At 40.3% G+C, this 23,227-nt stretch overlaps 1 long non-coding RNA gene across 1 annotated transcript in view; it reads right to left on the bottom strand.

Moving 5' to 3' along the window:
- LOC123378411 overlaps positions 1 to 19,473 on the bottom strand; it is a 349,709-nt gene extending 330,236 nt beyond the window's left edge. The window contains exons 1-4 of the long non-coding RNA XR_006582596.1: positions 19,414 to 19,473; positions 16,650 to 16,714; positions 15,498 to 15,574; positions 12,509 to 12,618 (exon numbers count right to left, since the gene is read on the bottom strand). This is a non-coding gene — a long non-coding RNA (uncharacterized LOC123378411). The remainder of the gene's footprint in view (positions 1 to 12,508; positions 12,619 to 15,497; positions 15,575 to 16,649; positions 16,715 to 19,413) is intronic.
- Between the last annotated feature and the right edge of the window lie 3,754 nt (positions 19,474 to 23,227).

Below are 23,227 nucleotides of genomic sequence, written 5' to 3'. Positions count from 1 at the left end.
TATGAAGCTTTGATTTAAGGAACTCCCAGTTACATGGATATAACAATTACCTAACCTACTGGGACCACTGGGCATCACTACTCATAAGGGACAGTCTTAATACCAATACCATGTTATTTATTTATCTGACTAACCACAATTAAGCAATACAGCTCGAATTTAGAATATTCATGATTAATTCCTAGAAGAATAAATTTGAAAAGATTAAGTTTCCCAACCCACACACTTGATATGCCACAAACAGAAGGAGGACTGATAATAAGAACCTTCTACACCATTCTGTCATTGAAAGTTGAAAATCTGGCCCAAGGAGGTACATTTTTTAGATTTGTTTGCTATTTATTAAGAATATGATTCTGTCACAGAGGTCACGGATTCTGTGATTTTCTGGGACCACCGTGACTTCTGGGTCAGGGCTGGAGCAGCTGTCAGCAGCAAGCCCCAGGGCCACCCAAACAGCTGACCTGTGGCCAGCCTCAGGTCCACCGGAGCAGAGGTCCCCAGAGCAGTGGCTGGAGTTGGGTCAGCCTCCCTGGGGCTGGAGCAGCAGCAGGACTGGAGCAGCTGCAAGCTGCAGCAGCAGCACTCTGTCTGTGTTTGTGTCTCCCCCCACCCGCAGGTATTTTTGGTAAAAGTCAGAGACAAAATTTTTGTTTATTGACCGTGACCTGTCCGTGACTTTTACTAAAAATACCTGTGACAGAATCTTAACCTTGCTGTTTACTGTTCACTCAACCCTACTTATGTTCAGAATATTGAACAATATATGCTGGCAAATTTTTATATATAAATGACAGGACGACTAGGAGATTGTCAGACAAAGTGCAGCAAGCAAGAGGGATAGAAGTTAGGCTGGCAGGGACAGACTGAAAATTGAGTGGCCCACAAACAGGTAACTGCAACAAGGAAGGGCACTCCTGTAATCCATTTGGCATGCAGACAAATCATCAGGCAATTTGGGAACAAATTCAGGTTTTAAATCTCTCTCATTGTAATGTGGCTAATTTGGTGATTATTTAAAAGGAAATGTATCGTTACTGTATACTTTTTTGGTAATATAATAGCTTCTTATGGAACATGCACTAGACCCAATGGCTGGGGAAAACACTATTCCAGAGTCTCGTACCTTTCAAAGTAGGATACTTCAAAGTCTAGATGAAATTATTGGTTAAGTTGCAGAATTTTTAGTATTTGGAATGGCTGTTGGAACAGGGACAGCATGAAACAAAATATTAAAAAAACAACTATTTTGAGCATCTCTAAACTCATTGTTCATGGCATTGAGGGTGTAGCTAATAAAAAAAATCCAAATAAAAACAAAACAAAAAAGAGTATGTGGTACATAATATGCATAACATTGCTAAACTGTTTAGCCAAACACTAGCAAACTTAATAAATTAATCACAACAAGTTATGAACAGGTAAAGAAATTATTTGCACTGCTTTATGGGAATTACATCTTAAATACCAGAACCAACTCATTAGGGAACACTGAAAAGGGGAAATTGCCTAACCTTATTAGCGAAAAACAGTTAGCTAAATTGTATTGTCCTCCATTTATAACAGAAACAGTGGCAACTTGGCAATGTGCTAAATTGTGTAGATAGATCTCCTTCAGTACCATTCATAATTTGGCTTCAGTGACATTGCATCCTAATCAAGGCACATATATTCAAAACAATCTTGCTCAGTGTCTGATGCCATGGACATTTCTTTTATGGTATCACAGCATATATCGAATCCTGACACAGCAATCTTTGATAATTTAGTTACTGTCCATTCAACAGTTTACGTAGAAGATGGCAACTATTGGTGTATCACACAGCAACACAAACCTGGAGAAAACCGTACACAGCTTGTTGTTCCATTAAGGGATATCAGTATGTATGCCGATACGATGATTTTGGCATCGTATCTCCAGTATGTAGCCATGATGGCTTGGACCAGTACCATGAGACAGAGAAGCTAGCCGCTCCTATCTCCTGCCTGGTGAAGCTTATCAAATGGTGATAACCTGCAGTAAGAGTGACCTATAATATGGATAGACAGTACTGTGTAATAACTCATTGCAAGGAATTTATATATGGCAGTGTCACTGGTAATGTCACTATTCCAAATTTCTGTTTTATTCCTCAGGTATGTAGCACTGTGGGACACCCTGTAATAATGCCTATCCCAGTTTTTCAAAAATGAATGTTTTATCCAAAGTGAGCTCCAATACCAGGATGAAGTTGAAATTTCACCTGTCAGTTTTTAACATGCATATTAATCCACTTACTTTAAATTTAAAAACATTACTAGACAGAAAAGATTATTTAGATTAGCTAGGACATGCAGAAGGAAGAACAAGGCTTCCAAGACCTCATCCATGATTGGAATCTTAAAATACTCCATTTCTTACACTTAGAGACAAGTTGCATTTAAAGCTTTATATTATTATACAGATGTATTAATTTTAGCTGTGTTAATTATATATTGCCACTTATGCAGCTTGGCAAAGCACTTTAAATCACATATAAAGGCTCTCACCACTCCTTCAAATATTAATTTGGCAAAGGTGTCACTATAACAATTATCAAGGTGATAAGTGTGGTGGCTGTTGACCAATATATGCTAGCTAGCGTATTATACAAGTATTATAGTCACTTCCTCATAGTAGAGATCTTTTGGGTTATTTAACTAAAGGGTAACAATTTTAGCAAAATTGAACCACGTTTACTTACACAATCAAGCTCTATATTAAAAACAGGCTTTAGGAAGTATATTAAATAATGTACATCTATCTATAGAGCAAGGGCAGGTCATTTTCACTATCAGGCCCTCATTTCTGTAGTTTACTAATCTATCGCCAGAAATTTGCACAAGCTACAGCCTTGCCACAATCTGATCTGAGAACATTGTAAGATCTACCTCTTTGCCTAAGCTTTTCAATAACTGCCACCTCACACTCTGTCATCTGGCCTACTTACCAGGTCTTTTTTATCCCCATCTTTTAAAAAGCCTTGCTGCCACAGGGAAAGGAGTTATCTCATACAAAGTTCTCCAATGCCTCCCATTTACTGTTGAATGCTTGACGCACTTGAGAAACTTTGGACAAATCATTTGATCACTGCAGAAGTCATAAGCACAGGCCTATTTGCTGTTCTCTGACATCAGTGATCACAGCTATATATATTCCCTGGCAGGTAATCACATTCTAGTGAAAGGTTATGGTAAAGCAAAATAATTGCTCAGTGTGACCTTCTCATGCATGTGGCCCATGTGTTCATTTTTCAAATCTGTCTGCCTTTGGGTAATTACAGTATACATTAGGTAGCAATCACTCCATACCATCCAAAGACTTGCTTGTTGATATGTATTATTTCTTGAGTCAACCACTTGATAAATAATCAATGGCAGCTTAGATACAGTAATGGATGGTGGTTTTGGAAGGAGCTATAACAATCGCTGTGATTCTTCCTTTTCCTCCTCCTAAAGTCCATGGACTAGTTAAATAAATACAATTACATTTCTTGGTCTATGTTTTGCTACTATTGCTTTAAGGATTACAATGTCTAGACAAAAACATGGCCGGTTAAAGATGTCTGTATGATATTTAATATCTATATGAATAAATATAATTTAAGAGCTTAGATAGTGATAACTGAAGTGAAAAACAATGTGTGATAAAATTTTAATGTTAATAATGTTAAAAAAAAGTAATACTTTTTTGCTCTTCTCTATTGCCTTCTATCTGAGGATCCTAAAATGACTTACAAATGTTATTAAATCAAGCCCATGAGGTAGTATTAGCCCTATATGACTGATGCACAACATTGTTAAGGTAACACAGTAAATCAGTGGCAGAGCCAAAACCAGAACCCATTGCAGCGATTGAAATCACTAGTCCAGGTTTCCAATGTATGTAATAATCAGTGTAGCATAAAGTATGCATACAACTGTAAGCCAGTATGTAGCCTCACCAGCTGCAGAAGGAAAAGTAATGTCCCAACTGAGGTCTCTTCTGATGTCTTTCTTCAGGGCTTGTTTTATTTCCAAATGCACAAACTCAGAACCAGAACAATTCAATTCAAACTAGTCAAAGGTTGCCAACTCTCACAAGATAACAAAGTTGCACTGCCTTTCAAAACAAGCCAGTCCCATTTTGGTTGCCACAGGTTCATGCCCACAGTGCCATCGGCCGATTGCCGGTACAGCCATCATACCACCAGACCCCCAAAATACTCCCCGCCCCGCCCAGAGGTGTACCACACCACCAGAAATGCCCCAAGAGTCACTGACCAACAATGGTGGCACAGTGCCACTCCACTCCCCCCCCAGCCCTGTGGAGCCCCTGCCTGGCCATGCCCATCCCCAATCCCCCCCACGACTCACCACAAGCAGTCCCCCCAGCTGAGCTACCCTCTCCTCCCTCCCCCACACAAACCCCCACAGACTGCATCCCTCTGCCCTCTGCATCCCGTTCCCCCAACAGACCTCCCCCGGCTGGTGCAGGTGTAACACCACCAGAGATGCACCAAAAGAAAGACCTCTGGCCACAGCTGAGCTTTTAATAAAATAATAATAATTAAAAAAAAAAAAGCAAAAGCATTGCAGAACCAGCAGCCAGGCAAGGGCAGGCAAATTGCAGGCTGCTACTACTGCAGCCTGCCAGCCTACTGCTATCAGTACCCCCCACCCATGCACCCACCCAAACCACAATCCCCCTCTACCAAACCAACCAACCCCTCTGTAGTAGTCTAGGCAGAAGGCAGCCCATGGACAGATAGTAGGACAGACAAGAAGCAAGCACACAAGAAGCAAGCACATGCAGAATCTCACGACGACACAGGGGGAGAGGCAAAAGGGAGTAATTATCACCTGAGGATTTTCAAGCTTCCATCAGCTGGGAGGAGACAGGGCACACCCATCCTCTATGGCCTGGTCTACACTAAGGGGGGGGGTCGAACTAAGGTACGCGACTTCAGCTACGCGAATAGCGTAGCTGAAGTCGAAGTACCTTCGTTTGGGCTACTCACCCGTCCAGACACCGCGGGAACAAAGTCCACGGCTCCAAGGTCGACTCCGCCACCGCCGTTGGCAGTGGTGGAGTTCCAGAGTCGACCGGAGCGCGTGGGGAGTTCGAACTATCGCGTCTTGATTAGACGCGATAGTTCGAACTCCGAGAAGTCGAACTCTCCGCGTCGACCCGCGCGGTAAGTATAGACCTACCCTATGGTAATCTCCTATGCCAGTTTCTCTTTCCCTTTTATTATAACCATGCTCTGATCAGCCCTGTGAAATGCAGGAACCCAGTAACCCATTACATGTAGGATTGTCACACCTTGTCACAACAACTAATCATGGGTGAACCTCCAGAGATTTGCTTTGGTTCAGACTTTGAAGGGTTCATTTCCTAGGTCTGAAAAATCAGGCCCTAAATTCAGGTTAGGCTGTCTCTCACCAGATCTCCCAAGCCATAAATACCATGATGACAGATTTCACTATTGTGATTTAGTACTTCCATTGATGGTCAAAAACAAGCACTTTTTTTTTCTTTAAGTAGTAACAAAAGTTAACCAAACAAAAAGGTCTTGGGTTCACTTTACATTTTGGTCTAAGTTTTTGGTCAATTATGAATTTATCTGACGCAGCTTTATCAACTCTTCTGATTTTATTATGAGTCTCATTTGAGTGTTTCTGTAAGCCCCAGCACCTGACATCATATGAATATATAAATCTCAGCTTTCTTATTTTTTTAAAGTTTGTAGCCATTATGGCTGCAAAACTTTGAAAATGTGAACTGTATGTAGACTGAAGGCTCAGAAACAAGAAAACAAAATGTAAAAGTAATAAATACTAATACTAATAAAGAAATAATAAAAAAATATTTGAAGTGTTAGAAATTTAAGCCAATAATTATTTTTGGGGCCTGATTCACGATTTGTAAACATCTGAGTGTTAGCAACATTGTTGATAAATTCCCCTCTGTTTGACACAACCTAATTTATGTCATGATCCCAGTTTTCAAAACTTAGCTGTCTAAATCAAGGCACCTAATCCTAAATTTGGGGCTCAAATCTGCAAGGTGATAATCATGCAGGTCCTGATTCAGACAAGAAACATGTGCTTAACCATAGTACACTTGCTTTAATTTTGAAGTCAATGGGACTAGTCACATGATTGAAATTAAGCATGCGCTTAAGTGATTAGATGCATTGGGGCCAGGATGGTAAGCCACTTACTGGACTATTCAATAAATGTAAACTACCAGCATAAAAATAGTGCCTAAAAATAGGCACTATTTGTGTGTCCAACTGCTGATTTTATCGTACCCTCTATGGTTGGCCCATATATTTTCAAAGATTATATACAACTACAGTGTATGAAAATTCAGGCTGGGTTCCGCTTAAGTGATGACAGAAGTGGGCAAATTCTACCAATCCCTGGGAAACATTTTCCAAAGCTTCACATTACAGAGAAAGATTTCCAACAGAGAGGACCTGGAACTCCTGGATCATGGTTCAGGTCCATCCTCCTAATTTCCATTACTGAACATCTGGCTTTGGATATGCCTACAGGGCAATCAGAAAGTGTGATTGCCATAGGTGTAGACATAGCAGAACTAGCTGCTAGATGAAACCTAGTTTGAGTAACAATAGGTGGGAGCACAGTGGCTACATGGGCTATATTCCCCACCCATCCAGGTACATACACACATGGCCACCAACTATGCTGCCATGGCTTCATTGCTCCTGTTATTCTAGCTAGATTTGATCTAACTAGCTCAAAGCTAGCTCTGGTATGCCTACACCTGTGGCAATACCAACTCCCAATTGCCATGTAGACATACTTTGACTTCTAGAGCATTTTCCCAGAAAAAGAAATCTACACGTGCATGACAGAATATATTTTAATTAAAAAATGCTTAAGAGTTACATCTCCTGGATGTTGCAATATGGTTTTTTTTAAAGATGATTAACAAGTCATTAGTTGCTATTATGAAAAGCACTGAGAATACTCTATTAGGAGATGAAAGAATAGAAGATGGTAATTTTCTCTAGTTTTTTTTATAAAGCTTATGATTGTTAATACATTCAGTTATAATTGAAGTATCTTGTTTGTTAAAATACTAAGTCTTTGGATAGATTATTCTAGTTCATGTGAATCTCCTAGTTTAAAAAAAAGTCATCGGCCTTTCCAGCATTTACATGCAATGCTTTTGCCTCATTGATATGTTATGTATCATTTAACACCACTCATCAATAATTGATTAGGATTCTCTGATCCATCAGAATGCAGATCTCAGAGCACATGGTTGTATGCATTCAAATTGGTGACAGGGCGAGTCTTGCAGAATATTCTACCTGTGGGTGAAATTCTCCCCAGTGCAACGGGACTCATTTTAGTTGCACCGAAGCCCTATCTTGACAGCATAAGTGGGACTTAAATGATGCCTAGGCCAGTGCTGGCCGTCTGCATAGGAGTGAGCTTCACCCCAGTATGAAGGGCATGGGCCTCACAAGAGAAGAGAGTTTTGAGGAGGGATTTGAATGAAAAGAGTATCTGTGCCTGGTGGACTAGATTATTTGGTTTCTATTTTCCATTCTTATTTCAACTTTTGTTGTGGGAGTCAAAAATAAGGGGACAGAATGGTGTCTAAGGGCTGGAAATAGCATCAGCATTAATCAAATTCTTTAAGTCCCCTGGATATTTATAATTCATCTTATAGTGGTAAAATCCTGGCCCTGTTGAAATCAAATGACAAAAATTCCATTGGTTTCAGTGGAACCAGGGCTTCACCCTAGGAAGTTCTGCTTTTTTAAAAAGTTCATTTTAAAATACCTCTTTTCTCGGAATACAGCATTCTTGCCTTTGTGGTGAAACTTTTAAACATTACCACTCTAGCCCAACCATTGAACATGGTGTTTGTATTGTTCCATCTTGGCTAAAAATCTCTTTTTCTATGCTATATTGCAGAAGCACACAGACTTTTAACTTCTGGTTATAAATTGCCAGAGGTTCTTTAAATAAACATTTTAATTCACCAAACCACCCTGTACTATTAATTCACTTTATACAGTTTCAGATTAATTCTTTCTTTCCGCTCCTTTTGACAGGAGGCTTCGTTCTCCCTTCAATGCATGCTTGTATATCCAGTAACACTAATGGGAGTTATGAACACTCACTGAGGAAATAGGAGACTGCTGTGGAAGAAAAACACAGTCTTCACTCTTAGGTTGTTGGCAGCATGTCAGAGACAGTTTATTCTCAAGCAATTGCAAGGGGGAGACATGCACACAGACAGGGATTCCCCTTTTCTAGGCAGTCTCTGCCAGATAATCAATTAGTGCAAGAATTTGTACCTTTTGTTGCATACAATAATTATGAACAGCTGCATCTTGTTTATACATATCCCTTCCTGATATCTTACTTTTCTCAATAGTTCCTGCTACAGTCTGTGTTTCATTCTTATCTTACACAAGGCCAAATAACATCTCTTACAGTTTTCCTCACTCGCTTCCCACTCGCCCAGGCCCTGCCTTAAAGTCTCGCATTATTAGAGTTAGAGTTAGCTGGACTCTTGCACTATTCTGTTGAAAACTAAGATGTCTGCATCCAAATTCCCTTGATCCCTTTTTCCACTTCCACACTGCCATAGTATGTTTCACTTTCAAAAACCTCAAAACCCTAGATTCCCAGTTGCACTGAGTTTTGACTTGATGCAGCTGAGGAAAGTGATGGGTAAAGGTGACCATAAACACTGATCATAATCCAGGGTCAGGGGAAAGGGGGACAGAGGGAAGCCCAAAGGCCTGGTCTCAATTAGAAAAGTTGCAGCAGTTTAACTAAAATCGTTCTTAAATTGATTTAGCTAAACTGGTGGAAACACTTAATGAAGGCACACCTTAACCCTTGCTTCAACTGGTTTAGCACAATCTGGTAAATTATAGGTGAACGCTCAACCAATTTAAGCAAGGGTTAAAGTGTGTCTTCAATAGGGGCTTGCATTAATTAATCTGTCTAGTTAAAAGTCCATTTAGTTCAACTGGTGCAACTTTTCTAATATAGACAATACCTTACAGCAGTCTTTTGGATGCTCTATGTTACACCAGCAGCTGCAGTTCCATTGGGACCACTGCATCAGTCAAGAACCAGGTGAAGCAATTTGCACTTCTACAAAGGGAAATCCTTGGCCATAGGCAAGACCAAGAACCCAGCTTTCTCTGTGTGTGCACACACACACAAACCAGTACCGCGCAAAGAACATTCCAAAATATGAAGTTAGTGCTAAATCTTGCTCCCAGCACACATCTCAAGCATCTTTTCTGTACCTCAGGATTCAACCACTTTTGGGTCTAGAGCGGAAAAGAATAATTTCCAATGATCTCTAGGCAGCAGGGTGGCCTCTTTAGCCACACCACCAGTCTCAGAGCTGGAGATTCATCTGTATTACATGCACCCTGTACTTTGTGAGGAAGAAAATGGCTGATGGAGCTGTTTAGGGATATATCTACCTCAGCTTACCTGGAAACCTTATATAGCACACAAGGGAACAAGCTTCATAAATCTTGGTTTCTCTCTACCCCATGCACCCCATAAAATGGTGCCACATTGGCTCTGTTTTGCACCAAGCCATTCACATCCAAAGAAGGAGAACACGATTTTCTCCTGAGTTGTAATAGAAAAGTCATCTTGATGCTCAGGCTCTCTGACTGGGAGAATTCCGATGAAATTGTGATCAGGTAGAAGTTTACCTCAATTCTTGGTACCAAAAACATATCTGCACAAATGAGAGTGTCCTTTCCAAAGTTTGGCCACCAACGAGCTAAACATTATCCAGCTAAACTGAACTAAATGTATGACATTAAAGACTAAGAGAGCTAAGTATCAGGGGGTAGCTATGTTAATCTGTATCCACAAAAACAACAAGGAGTCCGGTGGCACCTTAAAGACTAATACATTTATTTGTGCATAAGCTTTCGTGGGTAAAAGTCCCACTTCTTCAGATGCATGGAGTGAAAATTACAGATGCAGGCGTTATTATGCTGACATGAAGAGAAGGGAGTTACCTCATGATGGCACATATCATATATCATATATATATATCACATTAGTAAATGTGCAAGTGAATGAGTCCCTGATGGTGTGGCTGATGTGGTTGGGTCCTCTGATGGTGTTGCCAGAGTAGATATGGGGACAGAGTAGGCAATGCGGTTTGTTACAGGGATTGGTTCCTGGGTCAGTGTTTCTGTGGTGTGTGTGGAATTGCTGGTGAGTATCAGAGGAACCAACCATATCAGCTACACCATCAGGGACTCATTCACCTGCACATCTATTAAAGTGATATATATGCCATCATGTGCCAGCAATGCCCCTCTGCCATGTACATTGGCCAAACTGTACAGTCTCTATGTAAAAGAATAAATGGACACAAATTGGACACTAGGAATGGTAACATACAAAAGCCAGTAGGAGAACACTTCAATCTTCCTGGACATTCTATAACAGATTTAAAAGTAGCCATACCTGAAAAAAAAAATTTAGAAACAGACTTCAAAGAGAAACTGCATAACTAAAATTCATTTTCAAATTTAACACCATTATTTTGGGCTTGAATAGGAACTGGGAGTGGCTGGCTCACTATAAAAGCAACTTTCCCTCTCCTGGAATTGACACCTCCTCATCAATTACGTCCACCCTGATTGAATTGGCCCTGTCAACACTGGTTCTCCACTTGTGAGGTAACTCCCTTCTCTTCATGTGTCAGTATAATAATGCCTGCATTTGTAATTTTCACTCCATGCATCTGAAGAAGTGGGTTTTTTACCCATGAAAGCTTATGCTCAAATAAATCTGTTAGTCTTTAAGGTGCCACCAGACTCCTTGTTGTTTAAGAGAGCTAAGTATGTATTGCTTGGCTAAGAGATACCCAGACAAGTATGTGATAGAGGATTACATCTAATAAAAGGTTATAATCACCAAGGAGGAAGAGGAAATAATTTATTGCTGAACAAGCGGCTATAACTAAGCAAAAAGAAATTAAAATAAGAAATGAAAATTTAGTGTATTACCATAAAAGCTTCCTAAACAGTGAAATGTGTCAGTCTCAAAGGGAATTGGTGAAAGTCTCATTAAGAGGACATGTACAACTAGAGAGGACAAATCCCAAGGTAAGGTACTAAACCTACAGAGAAGGTTTGTATTGGCAGTAGGATGGATTGGATCATCATATTTTTCATTTCTTCTAGGTCTCTGCCACTTCTAACTCTATGAATGTGCAGTCTGGACATGACTAACCAATCTGTATTTAAAAAGGTGCTGCAGAATTGTCACAGCACTAAGCAACAGAGCAAGAGCGTTTTTGATGGATTAATTTAAATTTATAATCTGCTTCTGTGAATCATCCCCAAGTATACAGGCTACATATTTAAAGTCGTCTTGGGTCAACTTGTGAATTTGTAAGTAATTTTTTCTATGTCAACAGAATGTCCATTCCTATGGCCTATTTTCTTGTATAGGATAGGAAGTCTTTACAGGTCTGGAGCATCATGAAGTATAGAATGTCATTTAGGGCCCAATCCAAAACTAATTGCCATCAAAATCTGATTTTACGTTTATTGCTAGGGCAGAGAGATCATCAATAAGATATACTGGCCATTGAAAAATGCAGTGGAGGTGCAATATATGCTCCAAATATGCTATAGCCCTTCCAAAACACTTGGAATTCTTAGCGTGTCCAAAACATATGGCCAAAATTTCCATTTTGCATATTTCTAATAACTGTATATTAACATTCACTTTGCATAGCCTAGACAGCATCACATGGACTCTGTGAAATCAATTAAAGAAAGCGATTCTGTGTCTTGCATTAATTGATATTGTTTTTATCTGTTCACAGATGTCCCTCAGAATATTCTGCATTCAGATCTCTTTCTCATTTAGCTTTAACTTTCCCCTCTAATTCTATATATTCATCTAAAGTCACCTGATTATATTAGAAATGTGGGGAGAGTTTCTTCTGACCTCTGACATTTTTGAACCACTCTGGATGGGACAAAGGCACCAGGAAACAGCTGGATCTGGATAGCTGAAATTTCCCCTGGTGTGGGGAAATTTCAGAGGGCACACAGTGTATGGCTACTCTGAATTGCAAACTGGGGCTCAGACTCAAATTTGAGCCCAACCTCCATCCCTCCCATCCCCATCCATACAATAATTTTTCTGACTTGGGTCAGCAAGCTTTCAAGACCCAGGTCCTAGAACCCACCAGGGGAATCCTACTGGGACTCATGCCCAAGCCCCAACATTTTGCAGTGTGGAATCAACTCAAGTCTTGATTCACAGACTCATTTCTGGAAAGTTCACCAATGCTATCCCACGATCCCCTGGGCCTGTGTTTCTCAGTCTTTCTATCACAAAATGTCCCACTTGATTGCTACGAACCAGAAGCAACCCCACTTGATTCAAACACGTTCAAATGAAGCTGCTCAATGTTTAATTCTTCCTTTCCACACAGACCACTCACCTGGAAACACATAACAGTCTCTTGTGTTAGTTATGGCCACCAATAGGAAGAAGCTCTACACCAAGTGCACTGCCAGCTAGCCAGAAGAACACAACTGAATTCCGGTAAATCTGTGGTGTGAGGAGAGCAAAACATTTGATTTCAGTAAGAGTGCAAGAAATGGTCATGCACACAAAGAAATTTCAAAGATGCTTGAGGCATTGGGATCCACCAGACTGACAGTGCAGATAGCAAGTCAAGAGCTAAGGTCAAGGATTGTAATAGCATCTCTGGGAGCTCAGCTCCTATGAGCAATTTGACCATGCTCTAGAGGCTTCAGAGAGCCCTGGTCCCACAGTGGTGCCTAACAATCTTCTAACAAGGGATGGTTATAACCCCTGAGTCACAGGAACTGGAGGATAGCCAGCAGCCATTGGAAGAAACTTAAGAAGTGACTGGTTTTCCTGCTGGCTACTGAGGAGACTATGCTGATTGAGTAACTACAGCATATCCTGGAACTATACTCAGAGGACCTGTTTGGGAAGCAGCCCGCAGCAGAATTGTCATCAAAGCAGCGGAGACAGACGTAACCCCAGAGCTGGAACCAGTATGTTTTTGTCTCCATCTTTGTTGTTAATATACAGATTGGAGGAATTTCTGGCCTATGATGCAGTACAATTATTATTATAACCTAGGGGTTGTATCATGTTTCCATTAATAGCAGAACTCACGCCTACTCCCTCCCCTAACCCACTCCCAATCAAATAGAATGGATACCAGGAACTTAAAACAAAAAAGTTGAACTAGCAGTTATGAAATTTTCACTAGATACTCTCAGATTATTACAAAGATGGATTGGGGCAATAAAATTGAGAGACTTGCATGGTCTTCCCTGCTAGCGTGCTGCACCATACAAACCAGCCATGCCGGACCACGCTGAGCCCACCTGTCTGAGTACTCCAAACTGTACCAGGTGGGAGTATATGTAATCCATTGGTCCCACAGTATAAGTCCTAACTGTCCCAAAGGGGCTGTATATAGTCCTGGGGCATGAGTGAATGCAGGGTGCTTTCAAGAAGGCTGTAATATCTCTCCAACCTAAAGCAGCATCTTGTTGATTTTCTCATGGATTTTAATTCACTCCTGGCTGGTTACACTTCTGTACTTCTCACAGAGCAGGAACTCCAGGCGCTTGGTTAGATTTTAAGGCAGGGAATTCATAGATTCCAAGGACAGAAAAGACCATTGTGATAATCTGTTCTGACTTCCTATATAACACAGGCCATAGAAATTCCCCAAAATGATCCCTACAGAAAGTCTTTTAGAAAAAACATCCAAATTTAATTTAAATATTGTCAGTGATGGAGAATCCAGAAAGACCCTTGGTAAATTGTTCCAATGGATGATTACTCTCTCTGTTAAAAATGTATGCCTTATTTCTGGTCTGAATTTATCTAACTTCAACTTCCAGCCATTGGATCACGTTATACTTTTCTCTGCTAGTTTGAAGAGCCCATTATTAAAATGTTTGTTCCCCCGTAGGTATTTACAGACTAATCAAGTCATGCATTAACCTTGTCTTTGTCCAGAAAAATAAATTGTGCTCCTTGAGCCTATCACTGGAAGGCACGTTTTCTAATCCTTTAATTATTCTCATGGCTCTTCTCTAAATTTATCAACACTCTTCTCAAACTGTTGACATCATAAATGGACACTGTATTCCAGCATCAGTCGCACTGGTGCCAAATACACATTGCTATCACCTGTCTATTCCTAATACCTGAGGTTTCTTCCAAGAGGGGTAGCCTCAGTGTGAGAGGATACCATGACATCATCTGGAAGGAGGGTCCCAACTACGGAATCATTTCTCTCCACTCCAGCTTGATGTTCTCCTTCCCCAAGACTTTCATCCTCCTCAACACAAGACTGTCAGACTATGAAGCTTCTCTATGTACCTGTTTCCCTTAGCTCCTCCAGTTCAGCCATTCTGGTCTCAAGAGCCCATATGTGCTCTCTAAGGGCCATGAGTTGCTTGCACCAAATGCACACATACGGCACCTGCCCACAGGACCTCCTACTGGTTCCTCTAGTGAATCCATAATGCTGAATCTGTCATTGCATTAATTTCCATAGCAACGGATTTTGATGCCACAAATAGAGTTTTAATTCCAGAATACAGAAAAAGGAAAAGATGTGTTGTGAAAGAGAATTCTTTTTCAAAGACAAATATTAGAGATAATTGCAAAGTGAATATAGCAAATTACTTGCTAAGTGAATTTTCTGTTATATAAATATTCTCTTTTTAGAAGATTGTGCCGCTAAGAAGGGCATTCTCACCTTGAAGCTCTATAGGTATAAAACAACATCCACAGATAGGTGATTAAATATGCTAATATTTGTCTCATTTTGATTATCCTTGATTACAAGAAAAAAGATGTGTGTCATATCAGCTGATAAGATATTTTATATTAAAATTGAGAAATTATGCATGATTATTCTCAGTGGCATATGCACATTTCAGAAGGTGTTGGTGGCAGTGTAAATCCTTGTTTATGAGCTATAAATAGTCTTATATTTAGGATGTTTGTGACCCTGAGGGATTTACAAAATGCATTACAAAATTAGAGCCCAATCCAGAGCCCATTGAAACCAATAGGTGTTCAATGAGAGGCCCTGAAATTGATATATGAGTTTTAATTTTGCCTAGGGTCATCCTACTTACACTCTAGTTCCCCTTTTGGATACTCTTCAGAGAGGGAAATCACAAGACCTTTTGCGTGCAACCTTGTACCTTGACCATTTCTCCTAGGATCTATCCTCACCATCTCCTATCTTAATTGCCCTTTGAGGTGCTCAGTAATTATCCCAAACAGTCTGAGGCTAGAGACCTGAATGAGCCGGTCTTCTTGTCATTTGTGATATGTAAAGAGGCATTCTCCTATTCAGCAGTGGTACTGAAAGATTTGCAAGACCAGCCTTAAATGTAATTACAAAGTATTGTAAAATATACCTGAAAAATATATACATCCACATCTAGCGTCCTTGTTTAATGCTGAGGTGTCCACTCAGTTTTCTTATATTTAGTCTCTAGGAAGAGAGAAAACAGATATCCCTTCACACAAGGCACCCACAGCCTCTACATTCAATCGCCCTCAAAACTCCCTTCCTTCCATAAGACCCAGGCTTTTCATATGAGAATAAAGAGGGCCACAGAGCTATGTATCTCTTAAACCCCACAGAAGCTCCCAAAACACAGTTAGGTAGAACTTCAGTGATGTTCAGACTTCATGCTAGCCCTCTGCACAAGGATGAATTTCACCCACTGATGAATACCAACATGCAGATCCTGGCCTCTGTATCCCTGCCTTTTGGGCTAGAGAGCTGTCCTGAGAGGGCAGCCAAAGATTTTCCTAAGGAAGGGGAAATCCCTGACTATGCCACCCTTTCCCCACTGTCCCAGGCAATGAGTTATTCCTGCATAGACATAGAATATAGTTAAGGGTTGTATGGAGCAGAGCTATACTGCGCAGTGTTCTTGTAATCCCGGTTTATCCATAGGGGACCACTCTACCCAATAAAATTTAGAGCAGCCCCTAATCTGCTCTAAGTTAAGTGACCCCAATTTGTGCTGCAAGTGAAAAGTTCCCCTTCTAACATGGTCAACTCAGCATATCTTGACTTGTCCTGGGGGATCTGGCTCACGGTGAATATTTCCTAGAGGTATGGATGGGATCTTGATCCAGTCCCTTCTGTGTATTTGGATGCGTTAGCAAACATTAAATCATTGGAAATTCAATCCAATGGAAATGCATGGGAAACCAATATAACTCCATGAAAACTAGAGCTTTCCCAGAGTCAGATTAAAATCAGCTATGGCTGCTGCTAATGCATCCAGACTCATTAGCAGTGAGCTCATGGGATCACACTAATGCTAGCAGAAAAAAAATGCATCTGTATTTCTCCTAATTGTTCTGCGTTTGCCATAGACTTCAAATGCACTTTTGTTTGGGGGAGACAACCTAATCAGAGTAAAGATCTCTAGGATGATAACTAAACAGAAAGCAATTATAATTCACTCTCAAAAACTACATTAAAAGAACATTAAGGTTGTGACACAAACAGAGAAAAGTAATAAAATGCACAGGTAAAGGAAGACACTTACTATACTGTATTTTCTCCAATATTTAGGTACAACAGGACATCTCCTTAACTCCTTCTTGATGTGCCCTATTGGAGAATTAGAGGGCATAAGGCAGGTTTCACTCCTAAGTGCATTTTCTTTCATTGTGCTTTGTCTCAGCCTTCACATTCTTTTAACATAGGGGGTGTGTGTGTGTGTGTGTGTGTGTGTGTGTGTGTGTGTGTGTGTGTGTGTGTGTGTGAGTGACAGAGAGAATTCATTTTTATACTAAATATTACAGGAAAATATATTAAAGGGGAATTGTGTAAATGTTAAAGTTTAAACCTGATCTTTGACATTTGGAAACCTTTGAACTGATGTTTTTAAAGGGTTCTAAATGTTTCCAAGTAATCTCATTGGAAACACTGTTTCACTGGCATAGAACTTACATTTCACAAAGCCCTGAGTAAAATCTCTACTAGGTTAAAGCCTGTCCAGTCACAAATTATTTTAAAAGCAGAAATGATTACAAAAGCTCATGCTGCAAAACATCAGTTAGTCTATAAGGTGCCACAGGATTCTTTGCTGTTTTTAAAAAAAGAGTGTCATTTTCAAAGTTACTTATATTCAATTTTTTTTTATCTTTAGCTATTGCAATGCTGAAAGGGATTTATAAATTACTGAAAATATATTTGCAGTGGTGGTGTAGCCATGTAGGTCTCATGATGTTAGAGAGAGAAGGTGGATAAGATAATATATTTTACTTGACCAACTTCAGTTGGTGAAAGAGAATGTTTCGAACTCCACAGAGCTCTTCTTCAGGTCTGGGAAAGGTAATCAGAGTGTCACATGGTGACGTGCCAAGTGGAACAGAGACTGTTAAGCATAAGGAGTTAACAAGAAACCATTCAAAATGAAGTGGACAATTGACACCTTGTCACTCAAAAGATATTCACATTTTCATTTTTATGATCAATACCAGTCTTAAAATATTTGGAAATGGCAGTAGAACAAAAAATATACAAAAGAGGTAAATTCAGCATCTTGAGTCTCAATTATTGTTAAATGTTTTAGTTTAATACATTATTTGTTGTTACTTAAGGATTCTGAAACACTCTTATGGTACTCCAATTTTATAGTAATTAATGCAACTCATTTATTATAATGAAGCCAATTACCTATAATCACAATCTCATATCTCAGCGTAATATACTTTAATAATTTCAACCAAATACCACAAAAGCTTATTGTGATGGAATGCACCCCTGTATTCACACTCTACACACCATTGTAATACTCTGAATAAAAAATGTGTCTTGTAAGGTATCAGAAAATTAATGTAGAAGCAGCATAGAATCCTGTGGCACCTTATAGACTAACAGACGTTTTGCAGCATGAGCTTTCGTGGGTGAATACCCACTTCTTCAGATGCAAGTCTTGCATCTGAAGAAGTGGGTATTCACCCACGAAAGCTCATGCTGCAAAACGTCTGTTAGTCTATAAGGTGCCACAGGATTCTATGCTGCTTCTACAGAACCAGACTAACACGGCTACCCCTCTGATACCAGAAAATTAATAAAACTTGCAGGTCAATAATATGGTGAAATATATGTAGCAACATTATATGTACAGTTATGAACATAAAATGAAATCATGATTGAAATGTGTCTGGGGAGACAGTCTGGGGAGCGGGCAAGCCTGTTTCTCACCTGTTTCTTAAAGATAAAGGACAAGAGGACACGCTACCCAGGTGTCAAAGCTGATTGGCAATCACCTTTCAAGCAGCCATTTTTTGGCATGGAAAGCAGGGAAGGCAAGAGAAATCTGCATTTCAACATATACAGGTGAAAACAAACAGCATAGAACTTCCCCCACCACACTCCATGTCTCCTTGCTATCTGTTGGAAAGAATTTTATTGTGGGGGGGCACTCTCAGGAAAATGCATTTCAAAGGGTGATTGAATTATAAAACTGAGGGGTAAAACCACCCCAAATTCTCTTTCCCCACCCATCTCTCTCTCTCTTCACCTAAGGGGAAAAAAAGAAACAGCCATTGGACTTTGAGAGCTGCTCCTAGTCTAAGAGTTTGGTCAGTAATGTTACTGGAACATGTCTAGTTTGTTAAGTTTAGAAAGTATTTTATCTTTATTTTTGTAACCATTTATAACTTTAATGCCTCATTACTTGTGTTCACTTAAAAACCTCTCTCTTTGTAATTAAATAAGTTTGTTTTATTCTGTCATAGGTCTCACCCCCACTTAGAGCTGTTGGGTTCCAATGTGGGGACCTGCCTTGGTTTCCCTCTAAACTAAAATCCTAGTTTAGATCGGGTAAAACTGCCACCACCCAATCAATTACGTGGATTGGGACACAATCCTTCCCCAAAATCCTAGGGGATCCCAAGAACCCCAAATCCATGGAGTTCTTATACCCAGGAGAAATAAACTATTCCCCCCTGCTTCCTCCCCCCTCCCTTTTCCTAGGAGAGACACCGGGATTTAACTACAGAGGGATACCTCCCCCTCCCCTTTCCCTGAGGATCCACCCAAGGAAAGACCAACCAAGTCCTTAATAGAAAAGAATTTATTAAAGAATAAAAAGAAAGTAACTTGTCTCTGTAATCCAAGATAGAACAATACAGGGTCTAAATTTATCAATCTCTGGAGAGAATTCCCCCTCCCCCTTTCTTTCTCAGTGAAAGCAAAGTAACAGCAAACAGGAATAAAGAATTTCCTTTAGCAAACACACAATTGCAAATATAGAAATCAACTCAAAAGACTACTCCGCCGTTCTAATTAATACTCACTATTAAATAGTAGGAACTACTCCAGGAGAACTTGGAGACATGACTGGCCTCTTTTAGATCCAAAGAGAGCTCTAACAAAGAACACAGACAAAGGCTTCCCTCCACAGAGATTTGAAATTAATCTGTCTCTGATTGGTCCTCTGGTCAGGTGGTCATCAGGTACTGCATGTTAACCCTTTACAGGTAAAAGAGACCTTAACCCTTAACTATCTGTTTATGACATATTCTTTAATCAAAACTAAACCAGTGTTGTAAACTGTGGGTAATTCCATTTGAGATAGCAAATGTTTCATCTTGATCCCTTAGAGGGGCAACAGACCAAATATATCTGGACTGCCCAGGAGAGGTCTGGACAGTGAAGAACACATGTTTTTCGAGGGAAATCTGGGACTGAGAGTGTGTGGGGGTTACCATGTGGTAACCACAGCTGTGTTACCAGAGATATTCCCCAAACTCTATTTTGTATTCCTGACCTCCATTTTTGAGCAAGCAAGAGTCACTCTACCACTGGAAGCTGCAGGTCACATGGTACTTCAAAAAGTAGGGGAAGATCAGATGCTGTAGACAACCAAAACAGGGGAAAGGTCAGCAAATCATAACTTTCAGGTAATCAATGGTTGCAGGCTAAAAATAGTGAGCATGCACAGAATGTTGGCAGTGAGCATGTGCAGTAAAGATCTGACAAATATTAGAAAAAACTTCTAGAAAGTTCTGACAGGACAGTATAAAGGACAGTTGGCAGCAGAGAGATATCAGGAGCTGAAGAGAGTTTGTTAGGAGTCTAGGAGTTGACAGGAAAAGGGAGGGGGGTGATTAGGTGAAGAATAGATGAGAGCAAAGTGAAGCAAAGCAGAGACAGGAGACCTGAAGAAGAAAGCAGCAGCACAGCGTCCTGTCCAGCAGCAGAAGTCAGCAGACAGAATAAACCTGTCAATTATTAGTATAGTGTGTGTGCATGCACGCTTGGGTTAGTGAAGGTGTGTGTTTGTGTTATGTTAATTGTAAAAGCAATGTATATACGTAAGACTTACAGTACATTTAAGAATTGCTGTCAGCAGCCTGTGACAGACTGGCCATCTGTAATAGAGTGCAACCACTGAGAATCATCTCAACTATATGTTACTGTGGTCTGGAGTGCTCTAACTTGATGTCAGGGCTTTGTGTTTTAGATTATTGAATTAGGGATTATTATTTGTACCAATAAAAAGGTGCCTTGTTTTGGAAAGAAACTGTGTCAGTCATTTATTGGAAGGTTGTATCCGCATCCTCCAGGTATTTCCTTAGCCACCCTGGAGACCTATACCTTAGGAAAACAGATTGGTTTTTAGGTGAGCTATTCTGGGGGTATCCTAAATCTGTTTTTGGGGTAACGGCTGCTGGAAGCCAGTGTGAGACTGGAGTGTGTTGGCAGGCTGCTGCTATACACAGACACTCAGGGTGTTACCTGCATGATGGCAGGCTGTTTGTGAGCAACTCAGTTGGGAGCTGCAGTAGCAAAGCATTGTGAGGCGCCAAAGGTTGCAGGGCAGATGGAGACAGCCCCTCACTAATCTTATACACACACTTACCTCTAAGCACTTCTTTAGCCCCATCAACTTCATGTGACTACTCTTGTGCTTAATGTTAAAACACATACAAAACTATTTTCAGGATCAGAACCAGAGTGGTGGAGTAACCATGTTTTGTTTGTTAGTTTTGGGGAGAGCTTTGCTATTTCAAAATTTCCTCCATTCCAGAATATAATAAAAAAATGGACATTTCCCAAAAACTGAAATTCTGAAGCAGAACTGTGTTTTGAGGTTTGGGGTTTTTTTTGACAAAAATCAAAAGCGTTTGTTGCAATTGTGACTCCCCACCCCCCATTTTACAGAAGGGCAGAACAACCCATTATCTCCATATTTTCCTCTCTTCCTATATTTCTAAACCTACCACGTGAACTGCAGTTTTTCCAGGTCACCTGAGTGTGTATGATATTTGATCTGAAATTTGTGAGCCATATTGTAATCCTACAGTTCAGCCCAAATTATTCTCCTAGAGCAGGACAGGAATTAGATTGTCACTCCTAGTGACAGTCTGGTTCCTGTTCCCCACTCGCTCCCAAGGAAGTAACCTGCACCAGTCTCCTCCTACATGCTGCCTCCAGTGCATGGGCTGGCCCTCTGGGTAAGCAGAGCAAAGACTCACCAACTCATTCCTCTCCCACCTGCATAGGATGGGGCATAGCACCCTGGCAGTGGCTTCCCTTCCCCCTGCATATGCTTAGGTGTGGGTTACCTATGCAGTGGCTTCTTATGCCCCCCGTGCTCCTCTTCACAGCCACATAAGAGGACTCACAAAAGTCAGCCCTATGTAATTAAGTCTTGATACATTTTGTAGAAGTCCTAAGATTTTTTTCAAAGATCCCCAGCAAACAGCACAGCAGATTTAATAGGAAACTTGCAAAATAATTTGAGTGACTTTATTTTACCATGTGTGCTACCTATGCCCCTTATGTTTGTTCACATAGATCTGCTAACATTCATCCGTTCATACCACTAGCAAAAATAGTGCTGTCACTTTTTATGTTCTTATCAGCAATTAGCAGCCAGATTAAAGTGATCCAGTTGCCATTTAAATCAATGGCAAAACTATTGTTTTCAGTGGATACAAGATCATGCCACATTCCTCACCCTTTGCACCACTTTTACACTTCTGTAGGGGAGTTGGGAATTATACCTTCATTTCCCAATTACTGGAATTCAGGTAGAAAACGACAATCAGTCAGGGCATATGCAATTACAGGATTGGCCTAGGATTAAAGTATGTCAGGACTTGATAAAGTATGACCCCGAATCCTACCCAAAATAAATGAGTAACATTTTGCCTGATTTGGTCTCAAGGAACAAACCTTATCAAGACTCTGACATGATGCCTAAAAATTATGGCACTTCATCTCCTTTTTGAACCTGAAAATCATAGCACTTAGAAATGGAAAAGACATATTAGAATGCTGGAGAACGTTATCAATGGCAGAAGAGAGAGAGAGACATGTACACTGACATCAGTGGGCTATAAATTGGCCCTGGCAGGAGCGGTAATATTTTACATGCCTCAGCTCAATAGCACACAGTGCATGGGACATTAAAACATTTTTATTGACAGACAGAACATTGGCCAGGAAACTGAGTTTATCATCTGATCGTCATAAAGTCCTAGCGAGTCATCATGCAGGAGCAGATATCAGCAATTGGCAGAATTTTCCTGAGTTAAGCTGAAAGACAATTTACAAGTGTGCCTATTGCCGAAACACCCATGAACCTCAGAGTTTACTTGTTCCCTCATTAATTATATCAATATTCAAAGTTAAAGATACATTAAACTTGCCCCTTTAAAATATAAGAACTTACATTTTCAAACTTGAGCTATAACTTAATCTCCCTATGACTGCATGACATTTAGCATGTAAGTACACCTCTACTCCGATATAACGCTGTCCTCAGGAGCCAAAAAAAATCTTACCGTGTTATAGGTGAAACCGCGTTATACTGAACTTGCTTTGATCCACCGGAGTGCGCAGCACCCCTCCACCCCCACCCCCGGAGCGCTGCTTTACCGCGTTATATCAGAATTCGTGTTATATTGGATCACGTTATATCAGGGTAGAGGTGTATATGGTGTCTGCTTCTGCTCTGATTGAAGTCACTGACCGTTTTGCTGTTAGAGGAATAGGAAGCAAGAACAATCCCATGGTTAGTGAAATATTTACTAGGAGTTTTCATCACAGCATTGACATGTCTGGCTATGCTACATAAAGAAAACTGATACTTTGTATAAA

Source organism: Mauremys mutica, chromosome 10 (assembly GCF_020497125.1).
Source record: "Mauremys mutica isolate MM-2020 ecotype Southern chromosome 10, ASM2049712v1, whole genome shotgun sequence".
Taxonomy (NCBI): Eukaryota; Metazoa; Chordata; order Testudines; family Geoemydidae; genus Mauremys; species Mauremys mutica.
The sequence above is the reverse complement of the archived record's forward strand: the minus strand, read 5'-3'. Positions and strand labels throughout refer to the sequence as shown.